We start from the raw sequence: 12,010 nt of genomic DNA on the forward strand, positions 1-12,010 counted from the left end.
TTGCAGAAAAGGTTGCAATGAGTTTCTGCTACTTCAAAATTTTGTCGTGTGCCAGTATCTTTCTGCACTGCCAGTTAAAATGGCTCTTCTCTTCTCTTCTCTTCTCTTCTCTTCTCTTCTCTTCTCTTCTCTTCTCTTCTCTTCTCTTCTCTTCTCTTCTCTTCTCTTCTCTTCTCTTCTCTTCTCTTCTCTTCTCTTCTCTTCTCTTCTCTTCTCTGTATAGAAGGTTATAGTGACTTCTTCAGCAGAATTCAGAACTCTGAAATAAGTAAATTCCCTAAGGTTTTTCAGTGTTAGCTGATGATCTACTGTGGTTGGTTCTGCAACTTTTTTTTTTTTTTCTAAATTGTGAGAGTTAAAACCATTTGTTTGAGTAATGGCTTGAAAAAGCATGGCACAAAGTTCCTAAATGGTGAAGAAATAAGACAGCTCAGAGCATGGGGTTCAGTGGCAGGAAGCCACTGTGACCAGTACTAGATTTTTAACTTTTATACCAAGTACATCCTACATTATACCTGTGTGAGTGCTGAGCCTCCGAACTGCAGAAGAGAAACTAAATGATCAGAGGTCTGAGAGGATCCTGTAAACATAGCAAGTGTCATAGCTCTTTCTTCTTTTTCTTTTTTTTTTTTATTGTTATGCATATAATGGTATAGTGATCTTTTTATAGCTGAGCACTGTGGTGCAAAGATTGAATGTGCTATAGCAGTGCTTTGAAGATGCAATGTGCTATAGACATTGCTATGTGGAATTCATCTGCTTTCATATGTGGCAGTGTGCTGCTATTAGGCAGTGTGTCCTCTGTGAGTCTGAACTGGCTTGGTAAGTGTGAAGCTGTCAGTGTCATAGACAGTACAGATTTTCTTCAGCGTTTATGTTTCTAGGGTTTATCTAGAACAAGTCTAGGGATGCAAAGGAGTTTTACACTGTGATCCTCAAGGGCAGACAGGTATTTAGGTAGTTACTTTGGTAAGTAGTAAGCTTTCACTCTTTTGAAGCAGGACCTAAACATTAAGATTTCTTCAGCTGGAGAGTAACAACACAAATAAGGGAGCCTTTCTGCCATCACTAAGTAGGAATGGATGTTGTGGCAGAGGTCTCTGATACCAACACCATAGCAAAGTCGTGGGTGAAGTGAGGAAATAAGCTTGAGATTGGTGCTAAAATTAGCAAATGTGGGATGGAGATGTTAAGTATGGAGTCATTCTACTCCTCTGTAAATAATTTAATCCTGAAGTAATGTCTTCTGTCTGAAAATAGTTAATTGGCTAGTTTAGAGCAGCAGACTAACCTATTCTGAAATAGAGAAGTTGGTTTTTTTTTACTTTGTAGTAGGTGACTGTATACCTTATGAATATGTGTACTGGTAGGCTAAAGATATATAGAGTATCTAGACCCTTAACAAATTGTATCCTGAATAATTTTCCAGCTTTTGTCTTTCTCAGAAGGAGTTTAGAAACGTAAGATTGAAGAGCTGCTAATTTAAGTGAAAGAACACATGAAATTTTAATTATGTAGAACTGACATAAGTTATTAGCTCTTATGCTAAGGGGGAAATCAGTGCAGTGCAGGCCAGGCTTGGGGACCTTTTGTAGCCAGTTGGTGCTAAGGAGCTATTGAGAGTCTTGCTCATTCTCCCATGTGGGGACATTCAGACAGTTGAAAAAAAAGCCATGCTAGGAGCCCTTTTTTTGGTTTTGTTTTATAATCAGAAATACTAATAGAGTAAAGCTTTTGCTATTGAAGGATTGTGATTACAATAATTGTAACAACCTTATATGGAAGTCCAGGACTGACTCCTAAATGGGAGATTGGCTTTGGAATGAGGAATTTGGAACACAGAGACAAAACAGCATTTGAGCTGCTTCTGGAGATACGGATGGGAAATCTACTCCAGCTTTGTAGATGTCAACGTTCTCCCTCATTTTAAAATAAGCTTTACTACGTGAATTAAGTCCTGTTTTCAGTTTGAAACTGTATTTAAGAAATAATTGGGTACCTACTTCTCTCTTCACTGAAGAGAGACATGATTTAACTCCTCTACAGGTCCTCAGGTAGACTTCTTTGGTAAAACCATGATTGTTACTTTAACAGTAATATATATAAAAAAAAACCTTCTACACATCAGTACGATTATGTCAATGTAAACAAGAGCAGAATCTACCTCATTCTTGATATATTAGGAAGTGTTGAATTGCTTAAGAGGAAATATTTCCCCTCTCTTCTTCCCCACTACCCTGCTAGTAAATTAAAAAAATTGCATGAAAGAGTGTAAAGAGTGACCTCATCAGATCTAGCAAAATAAGTTACTCTGAGATTTCCTATATTGCTGGAAGAATTGTTAAACCAGACTTGGTAAAAAACTCTTTGCACTAGAAAACAAGATACCACTATAAAAACTACTACTGCACAAAAAGACAGAACTAACCAGTTATATGCAGTAATGTGGCATCCAAGAACAGGTCAGGAGTATAACTATAGAATCTTGATTACATTAGTGTTGGCATGATTATATAACAATTCCCATGGATTGCAACAATGTTACTTGCATGTATCAATATTTGGTTTGTTGGGCTGCTAGCAAAGTTTCCTGTACAAACGCTGCATCTGGGCTTTTGCCCTTGTCGTAAGACAATGATGGGGATTTTAACAAAAGGCACTTCTTTTGCGCGAGATCTATATTTTTGGCCTAGTACTGGAAGAATACAGTTTTGGGGGTCCTGAGAACATTAGTGTTCAGCTGTGCCCATCTGTTACTGACAGAACGAAGTGAGGTGCTTGTATTCAATGGGATTTTCCCCATTTTTCGTGCTCTCCATCAACAAAAAGGCAGAGTCACGGCCTGTGGCCTCAGGACCAGGAAGTATTAGCCAAGCAATTAATAACAGCAGCTGTCAATGACACAAAAATAAAGTTGCTAAATCGTGTTCTCGAGGACATTACCTTTTAGTTCTGAGAGCAAATTGAGCCAGTTTGCCTTTTTATTCTTGTTGTTGTCATTATAGTTATGTGGAAACACAGATCATTTTACAACTGAATTTCCTTTGCAGGTTCTGCCTCATCCTGAGCACTGGAACTTGGACTTCACTCTCATTCCTCCTTCCCATGAAGTAACTTCATTTTCTGTGTTTTGGCTGAGCTCATTATTCAACCAGCTGGCCCCTTTCCTCCATCAGCCAGCCATGTGTTCTCCTTTATCATTTTGGGATGCCCCATGTTACCTTTGACTGTCACCCGTCATCACGTTTCTTCCACAAGGTAAAGTCCAGGATAAGATGTGCCTTGCAGGTTTTCCAGGCAGTCAGCTGCCTTGTCTCCTCTGCTCTTTTCTAGTATTCCCCCAATTTAAGTCTATTGCCTCTTTCTAGTCTGTAGCCTGAAAGGGGGAGCTGAAATCAGCCAGAGTCCTCTTAAAAATGCCCTTGCAAAAGCTCCTGTTGCTGAATTCACAGTACCCAGCACAGCGAATCTTAGGAACCTGTCTTCTATTGACAGTTATGTGTTATTTCAGCTCACACTTATTTCTTCATAAACAGGGAACAGAAGCCACTAAAACGGGAAAGGAGGAAATTCTGGAACACAGATTTATTTCCTTCAGCTTAGTTGGATCCTGTTCCCTTTTATTTCAGTGGCTTTAGATCAGGCCCTGTTGCTAATTTCTTTTCCATTCAGTTTCCCTGGTAACGTTTTATTTTTAGCATCATTATTCTTCAGAGATCTGGCATGGAGGGTTCACTTTGAATATGAACTGTTTTATTTTAAATGTTTAATTTCAGGGGCAAAAATGGAAAAAAAACCAAACCAAACCAACCCAGCAACAAAATGTTCCACAAAGTATCTTTAAATATCTGAAAAATGTGGTCATATCACATGGTTAAAACCTTTATTACTTATTTTTTCCCTATGGCTTCAGTAGAAGATTTTGGGAAGATGGGTTGTTATACATTAATGTAATTTTAAATGTCTTAAAAATCATTATCCTTTTGTGCACTGGTGGTGTGTTATTCTGATTTTTCAGATCTGTTATCATAGAAGACCGAAAACTGTCAGCAGCACAGTGATTCTAAAAATAATTGGTCTGGTAGAAAAAGAGAAATACTTCTCTCATGCTTCTTCAGCACTAGTCACCTTCTCTCCCTGCAAATAGGCAGGACAGAAGTAAAGCTGTGGAGATAGTCTCTGTTTCCTTTTCTAGATTCTACTTAATGACATACTTGCATAGTCATCCGAGTGCCTTGCCTGAAAATTTCTCTAGTTTCTATAAGGAATGAGACTATCAGAAATTCTTGGTTTGGAGATTCCAGCAATTATTACATAATGGGATTATAGTTGGAGGTTGCTTGTCCTTTTGAAATCAACACAATGACTCTGACTAAAGAACAAGTGTAGCATCTGGTAAAAAAAAAAAATTGGTTTTCATATATTAATTTAATGAATTAATTATGATTCATGTCTAACCCTTTCTCTCAACTGGCCAGCCTCCTTGACAAAAAGCAGTGCTTGAGAACTTATGCTGAATTTATTGAGAATGAAAATAACTATGCTAAATATTAATAGAGTGAAAAAGTAAAAAAAACCAAAAACCAAACAAAACTACAGTCCTATCTCAGTATGATGCTTCAGTACTTTGACCTCACTGACAAAGAGAAAACTGTAATTTAACGTTTTAAAGCTTTCAGTATTTTTCAAGGTAGTTAGAGTGCTATTTGCCCATTAACAGATCAAAGACTTTCTGATTATGTCTTTCACTCAAGTTGCATACGAAAGATGATCTGTCAGAATTTATCAGCAGATGAATAATTATTTATCCTCTTATGTAGGCTCCTATTTATAGTATTTGTCAAGCAAGTTCTCTACTAGGGAGGGACTATAATATGAGCACTACATGGTGTGATGAAAGCCTTCCCATACCTCAGGCTTTGTAATTTCCTTTTATCTGAAATAATTGCCATAATAAGACATAAGGCCTAAAAAGCTCTTAGGGTTTTAACAGAAAGTCCTGTGCTATTCAGAAGATGCCTTGGTTACAAGCAGATGCTTCTATTTTTTTGCAATACTGAAATCAAGGCTCTTCTATAAATGAAAAAGAACCCCTCATTTTCTCTGTTGCTAGGGAAATGGTAAGAGAGAAATAATCCTTCCTCTTCCTTGAAGAAATGACCAATTCATGTCATGAAATGTGTCATTCTCAGTATTTTTCAGTTCTGTAACTCCATCTGTCGAAACAATCTTGACTAAGCCTGAGATAACATAGTCTGACAAGACTTAGATGCTAATTGGGCCAATAAGATCTCATCACTATCTCTCGAGAGGTTGAGTAAAATGATTATGGCCATTGGCCCATCCCAGCTGCCATATCCAAGAGCATTGCTAATGGGAGTTGATGGGTTGCTTTCTGCCAAATTTACTTGTTCTCTTCACGCATACAAGTTTTTGTTTGTTTGTTTGTTGTTTTTTTTTTGTGTGTGTGTGGTTTTTTTGTGTTTGTGTTTTTTTTTTTTTTCCCCTCTTGCAGGGAGCAGGAATGAAAGGCTTTCTAAAAGAAGGAATTGCTGGAGCTTACATAGTACAAAGGCTCACACAAATTGCCTGTCAGTCAATTGGATTTAATGGGCAGGAAAGACAGATTGGTGAGAGGGGATGGTTAGGACATTTGCTAGGTTCCAGCTAGAACATTTCTCATTTTGAGGTTTTGAATTTTAGCAGTAAGAGGAGAGCTGAAATGCTGCTGCTTTGATTTGTTAGTGCGGGTTAATAATTAGCTCCTGCTTGCATTGATGGTTTTATTTAGTGCTGATTATCTGATTTCCTTTGGAAGACACTGTCCTGTTTTGAAAGCTACATGTGATGGTACTGCACATTATTTGCACTTCCCATCTGTAGAATCTTTTTGTCCTTTCTTGGTATGCAGACAAGGAATAGAGAGCAATAAAAACAGGTATATTGAAGCAGTATCAGCCTGCCAGAAGTGTGTGTCGGTCAGCTTTTGTTTCTGTAGACAAAGGGGCTTAACTGTGCCAGTAACTCATACTGCCAGCACAGTAGGGCCCAATACTGTGTTAATGGGTTGTGCTATAGCAGTTTATGTTGGGTTATGCAGTACTTCCACTGTTGTAGAGATTGTGCTTCCCAGAACATGTCCAATTTAAGGAAAAAGAAAAGTGATGATACGGTAAAATGAAGAAATGGGTAAACTTAACCTGTTGTATGGAGTTGTAGTGTTTGTGAGAAAAGAAAGAAGGGTAGGAGGACATGGCATCCGTGCTATAGCAAGGAGTGCTAGATAATACAAAATACCTGGATTTCCACTTTTTTAAGAACATTGATGGAGAATGGAAAAAACTGGAGACAGCAGTTTTCCAGACCTTGTTGTCTCTTCCTGTCCTTGTTCTGTTACTTGTCAGCAATTTCCATGCTGGTTAATCACTGACCCCTGCTACTACTACCTCAGGTTTGTCATATCCCAGGGTCTTTTTTGCTAACAGTTTTTAAAGGCCAAAGCCTCACACAGACTACTTGTGCTGAAACAAGGAGAGCCAGGGCAGCACTGAGCCTGTGTGAATCCACATGTTCTACATAGTCATACTAAGGATAGTGCATCTGGTTTCTTATTGGCAGTTATCAAATAATTCCAGTCATTTCAAATGAATTTATTTATTTTTTTAATCATTTAGAAATTAATTTAATTCACACATCAATCATATATGTGTCTGCGTGTGTGCCATATTTTGACATTATGTCAGTCATGGTTGCTTATCTGGACAGAGCTGTAAGTGGTAGCAGCAGCTAGAAGATTCCCCATTAGATTTTAAGGTATAAGGTTATTTAATCTTGAGTCAAATTTTCAGCATACATTTCCCCCCAGATTTATCTGGTTCAAGTCAATTCAGTGGAATTTGGATCCTGAAAACACTGAGTAATTATGTTAGCTAACACAGAGAGTTTGGCAGAGATTTTTAATATCCAGTATGATAGTTAATGGATCTTTTTCATTATAACTGGTCTTTCACTGTTCCAAGAGTTACTACATCCTTTTTCTTTTTTTTTCTCTTTTTTTAAGGTGATGTAGATGACAGTTTGAAAATAAACAAAATACAATATACAAACCTTCTGTCCTTTTGTATCACCTTTTTAATTTGCACTCATTACTCTAGTATATGCCAAGCACTCTTAATGAGTGAAAACAAGCCCAACCCAAATGGAAGCATTTTATTTCTTAAGACTCAGACAGTTGGGATGAGAAGACTCAGATTTTAACTTAGTGTGCAGTGGAGAGACAATATAGTCAACGGAGATGTGGCATACTATCTTCGTAGAGACCAACACTGCTGAGCCAAAAGGCTTCCATATTTGGAAAGTATCTGTCATCTTAAAAAGAGATAGATTGAAAGTACTTCCAATGCTTCTGTGCTTAACGTGATAGATCTGTAATCATATCCAGACACTTCTGCTGCATAGGTTGTTCTAGTTTATTGGTACCAGAGATGTGTAAACTTGGCAAATATCTGAACTTTTAGAATAATAGCTTCTTAATTCAATTGAATTTCCTGTTCTGGAAAGATGAAAGATCTTTTCATTAATGAAGGAAACAATTACTGCAGTTTACCTAAGGTCAATTCATGTTTTTTGACACAAAGCAGCATTACTGTGGAAGCTGCTGCCACTGAGTACCATTATAGAGTGAAATCCATGTAGGAGTGCATTTAAATGGAACACCTTATTTTGGTCTCACAGAAGAGAGCAAAACTGAATAATTTTCAAACATGTAATTTTTTCCCATTTAGGTGGTATCATCAGAATTCTAGCAGGAACTGGTAGCACTCAGTAAAGATTACTACAGTTATACAAGATTGTAACAACTACCAAGTGTCATTTTTGTGCCCTAAATATAATACTCGTAAGAGATACTACATCTCTCTGTAAGTTATTTTGCTACTGATTTGTTTTATGTAGTCAAATCCTTTTAAGGAAGTGAGAATCAGTGGGCTCAGAATTCAGTGTATCAGCTCTATATCAATGCTGAACTCTCCATGGACAATCTAATGATGCATGGTGCCATAATTTTAAAGCAGAAATACATTTGCACTTCACTATAGAATTATGAATAATGAGATACTGACTACATAGAACTAAGATTTCAGCCTTAAACTGTTGTCATTATAACTTTTTCTGAAAGTAAACTTTAAAATCCTGTTTCTGTAATGATTTAGACAGTGGCTTATTTTTATTTGTTCAAAGAGTTTATTGATTTCATATAAAGCCGTTGCACTTAAGGTGAAACAGGCTGATAAGTCTTCACAAGATTGGCTGTAATAGAAGATGAGATGTGCAGTGTTGTTTATGGTCCTGGCAGTTGGATTCCTAATGTACAAGAAAGTACTATGAACTGGAATAGAGGAGATGGTCTTCCATTAGAAATACGGAATCTGAACTTAATTCTATGGGAAACAGGTACGAAAACTGCACATGTAAAGAACCCTGTAACTGCTGTAGGGCTATTGCCTGGATAAGAAATGAAGGATCAAGCACTATATATATATTTCTTTTTTCACTTTTATGATGATGCAAAGCACTCTGGACATCAAATTAAAACTTCTAAAGTATTTGTAATCCTTAAATTTTCAGAAGTTTTTAATTTCCAGTTTTCCACTTATCATTAAGTTCTGTTAGTAAGTATGTCAAGTCTGTGCAGCTATGTTGTATTGTACATAATAACTAATGAGCATGTACCTGTTCCAGATTTTAAATTCTTACTGAACAAAGCAAGTTAGATGCAGTTGGTGGTATACTGCTGAGCCATGGTCTGTCCTTAGTAAGCAATGATGCAGTGTATCTAGCAGCTACATTTGTTTTGATGGCAGCAGATCTCTTACCATGTTTCTCTACAGGTTTTTCTTCATAACAATGGACCATTTATATAGTCTAATGCTGCTTAGTGGTACACAACTGCTACTGCCCAACTCAGCATTCCTGCTAAAGATCCATTCTGTAAGCTTGACCCATCAATATGCTGCTCTCATGACTTCTGAAATATTTTAGTTGTGTTAGTTCCATATCCAGTGTTTGATTAGCTACTCTTCTTCCTTGTAATTTTCCAAATTTTCAGTCTTGAATCTCATTAAGTATTCACGCAGCTTTTGTATCACTTCACAGATTAAAGAGCTCTCCTCATCAGTTCATTTAGTTCCTGACCCTTCCCAAAGAGCTTGGAAAGCTTTATAAACCAGGCACATTTTGTATCTTAACTATGGAGGAAATTAATTGTTTTACAGTGACCCAACCTTTAATTATTTGATGAATATTTGAAGGATTAAGAAAGCAGTGATTGTACTAATTATCTGCCTACTCTGCTTGACAAACTTAATGTACAAATTTCTAAATTATGATTTTGCACTTTAAGTGCTGTTTAATCTTCCCTTTTGGGAAGCACCTTAAACTTTCTCCTGACATATTGTTAGAACTTTCTCATGACTCCTTTTTTGGGGTAAGTTATAAGACTTTTTTTTTTTTTGCTAACTTGTATCTGAATTCTTTTGCTTGCATCATAAAAAAGGTCAGTGAAAGGAGGACTCTTACAAATCTCATTAAAAATAAAAGCATTTGAAGAAACCTCTTCCAATGTTCTTCCTTGGTTTAGCAGATTAGACAAGTCTGCAATTTGTTACGCATACAGAGCTCACAGCACTTTTGTTTCGTATTACCAAACAGAATGTGATGTATGAAGACTTAGCCGTCCTGTTCATTTAAACCACATGCTTCTCTTCCATTCTCTGGTAGGAAACCAAGGCATTACTTTGGCATCAGACCCATAGTAGATCTCAGGAAGCTGAAGCCTAGAAGTGGCCAAAGCCTACAACTCTTCCCCTGCCAGACTGGCATACTCTCAGTATTGGGAGATGCAGGTTGCTGGAACCACTTCTGTGAAAACTCTCCTCTCTCACAAGAGTGAGGGTAATTGACTCAGACTGTATAGAAAGACAAGAAATATTATAGGAGACTGCAACTGACACCATGCAGAAGTTTCACCTAACATTTCCCTTGGGGCTGGGAACAGATGATGCTCTGATTAAAAAACAAAACAAAACAAACAAACAAAAAAGTACACTTGGCACTCTGCTAAGTATCCACATCTCTTCTGGTCTAAAGCAAACAAGTACCAGGGTGACCGGCCCTTAGGGAGAATTAAATAGCTCAGGGAATGAGTATCATGTGAATATGTCTCTGAAAGAACACCAGAAGAACACATACTGAAGATGTCAATTAACAGGCTGTACTCATTAAAAAAAAAAAAAAAAAAAAAAGCTAGTTTTAGGGAAAATTCAAAGACAGCTATTGTTTGCAAAGCATTGATTATATTCTCATATGCTTTACAGATGAAAGTGAGTAAAGCTATTGCTCCCTATTGTGTGATGTTATTCTCGTAGCAGAGGTTGCTGCCCTAGTTTTCTGGCCCCAGTACAGTATAGGAACAGACATTGTAATCAACAAGCTCAGTTTGAAGCAGGAACAGAATGAAATTCTGTTGATTACATTGCACACAGATATGCTCCAGTCTCTTCTGACTGATTTGGTGGGAGAGCAGAGCTTTCCCTTATGCATCATTTAGTAGCTGCAGAGACTTGACAGATCCACAAATCCCTGTGACTCTCATCTCTCTCTCTGAGCATCACTGGAAAAGTAACACAGTTGGAAAAAGCTGAGTGACGGTTGGCCTTTGAAGGAAGGGAGATGGAAGGCGGGGGGGGCGGGGGTGAAGGGGAGAACAAAAAAGGAAAGAAAAAAAAAGAAAAAGATGTGTTGCGTGGGGCTGTTTTTTTTTCTTTGTGTTTTTTTTTTTTTAATATGTGTGTGGGGTTTTTTTTGTTTGTTTCTTTGTTGGTTTTAATTTTTTTTCTCAAGCATAGGAGGTGCTTTCTAGGTCTGAGCAGACTTGCTTGAGTTAATGGAGGACTTACCGCCTTAGCTCTCTATTTCAGCAGGGCTGGTAAAACCGTGAAATGGGCAAGTTTTCTATTAGCCTTTATGTCAAACCACTGGAGGAATAGCTTTCTTCTACGGGAGGTATAACCAAAAGATGTCTTAATGCATATTTGGAGTGCCTGAAGAGATTACTGCAGGCAAAGCAGAAAAATTTTTCAGCCTTGCCACAATTTATTCCTTGATTTAAATTATCTGTTTAGCTTTCTCTTTCTAAAGCCTGTCTCGAACACATTAACTCTGTGATAAGTGTGTTTGTGTATGCAGATGTATGCAGCTGAAGTTCCCTTACTTTCATTTTCCATGTGCAATGTGGAAACAGTTGTTGCTTTTTTTCAATGCTTAGTACACTTTGTGCTGTAAGATTTGTGTAGAAATTTTATTCACAATTTTATGAACTGGGGTTGTAATGCCTTTAAAGTATTCCTGCCAAATCAGCTGTGCACTGCTCTGTCATATAAAAGGTCTTCATAAATCTATACCAAACTGATTATGGTACATTCTTGTCTTATGTGGCTTATTATATCAAGACCTCTGAAGCTCTTTTAAAATCCAGCACAAAATAGATTTAAGTTTTGGTTTAATCATTCATACCTTTGTAAACTCCTTTGCATAATTAGATAGATTCATCAATCTGGATCACAGTGAGCTCTCTTAATTTAGTGACAGTTGCTGTAACCAGAATGGTCTAAGAATAAGACAAGGTTTGCCAGTAGAGGTAATTTCTCATCTTAGATAAGTTTTATAACCTCTGCATCACCTGATGACTCTTGCATCCTAACTTCTTCCCCTGGGGAGAGCCCTTCCTCTCAGGTTTGCTCCTGACAACTGTCCTGTTCTCACTCACAAATCCAAGGTGGGCCTTGCCATGCCTGGCAGCTCTACCAAACACTAGCAAGGTGGTTTAGAGGCATTCGGGGCTTAGCAATGTGGCTGGTCCTGCAGAATGAAGTTCCCAATTCGCCTGTCTTTTTTTTTTTTTTTTTACAATGTTTTTTAGATCGAGACAAGCTTGTTTGGACGCTGTTGCTCA

General features: G+C 37.5%; 1 long non-coding RNA gene across 1 annotated transcript in view; it reads left to right on the top strand.

Annotated features, from left to right (window-relative positions):
• The window catches only part of LOC139828306 (uncharacterized), a 60,376-nt gene that overhangs the window by 18,221 nt on the left and 30,145 nt on the right, over positions 1 to 12,010 (top strand). The window contains exon 2 of the long non-coding RNA XR_011739778.1: positions 3,051 to 3,258. This is a non-coding gene — a long non-coding RNA (uncharacterized lncRNA). The remainder of the gene's footprint in view (positions 1 to 3,050; positions 3,259 to 12,010) is intronic.

This window comes from Patagioenas fasciata, chromosome 6 (assembly GCF_037038585.1).
Source record: "Patagioenas fasciata isolate bPatFas1 chromosome 6, bPatFas1.hap1, whole genome shotgun sequence".
NCBI lineage: Eukaryota > Metazoa > Chordata > Aves > Columbiformes > Columbidae > Patagioenas > Patagioenas fasciata.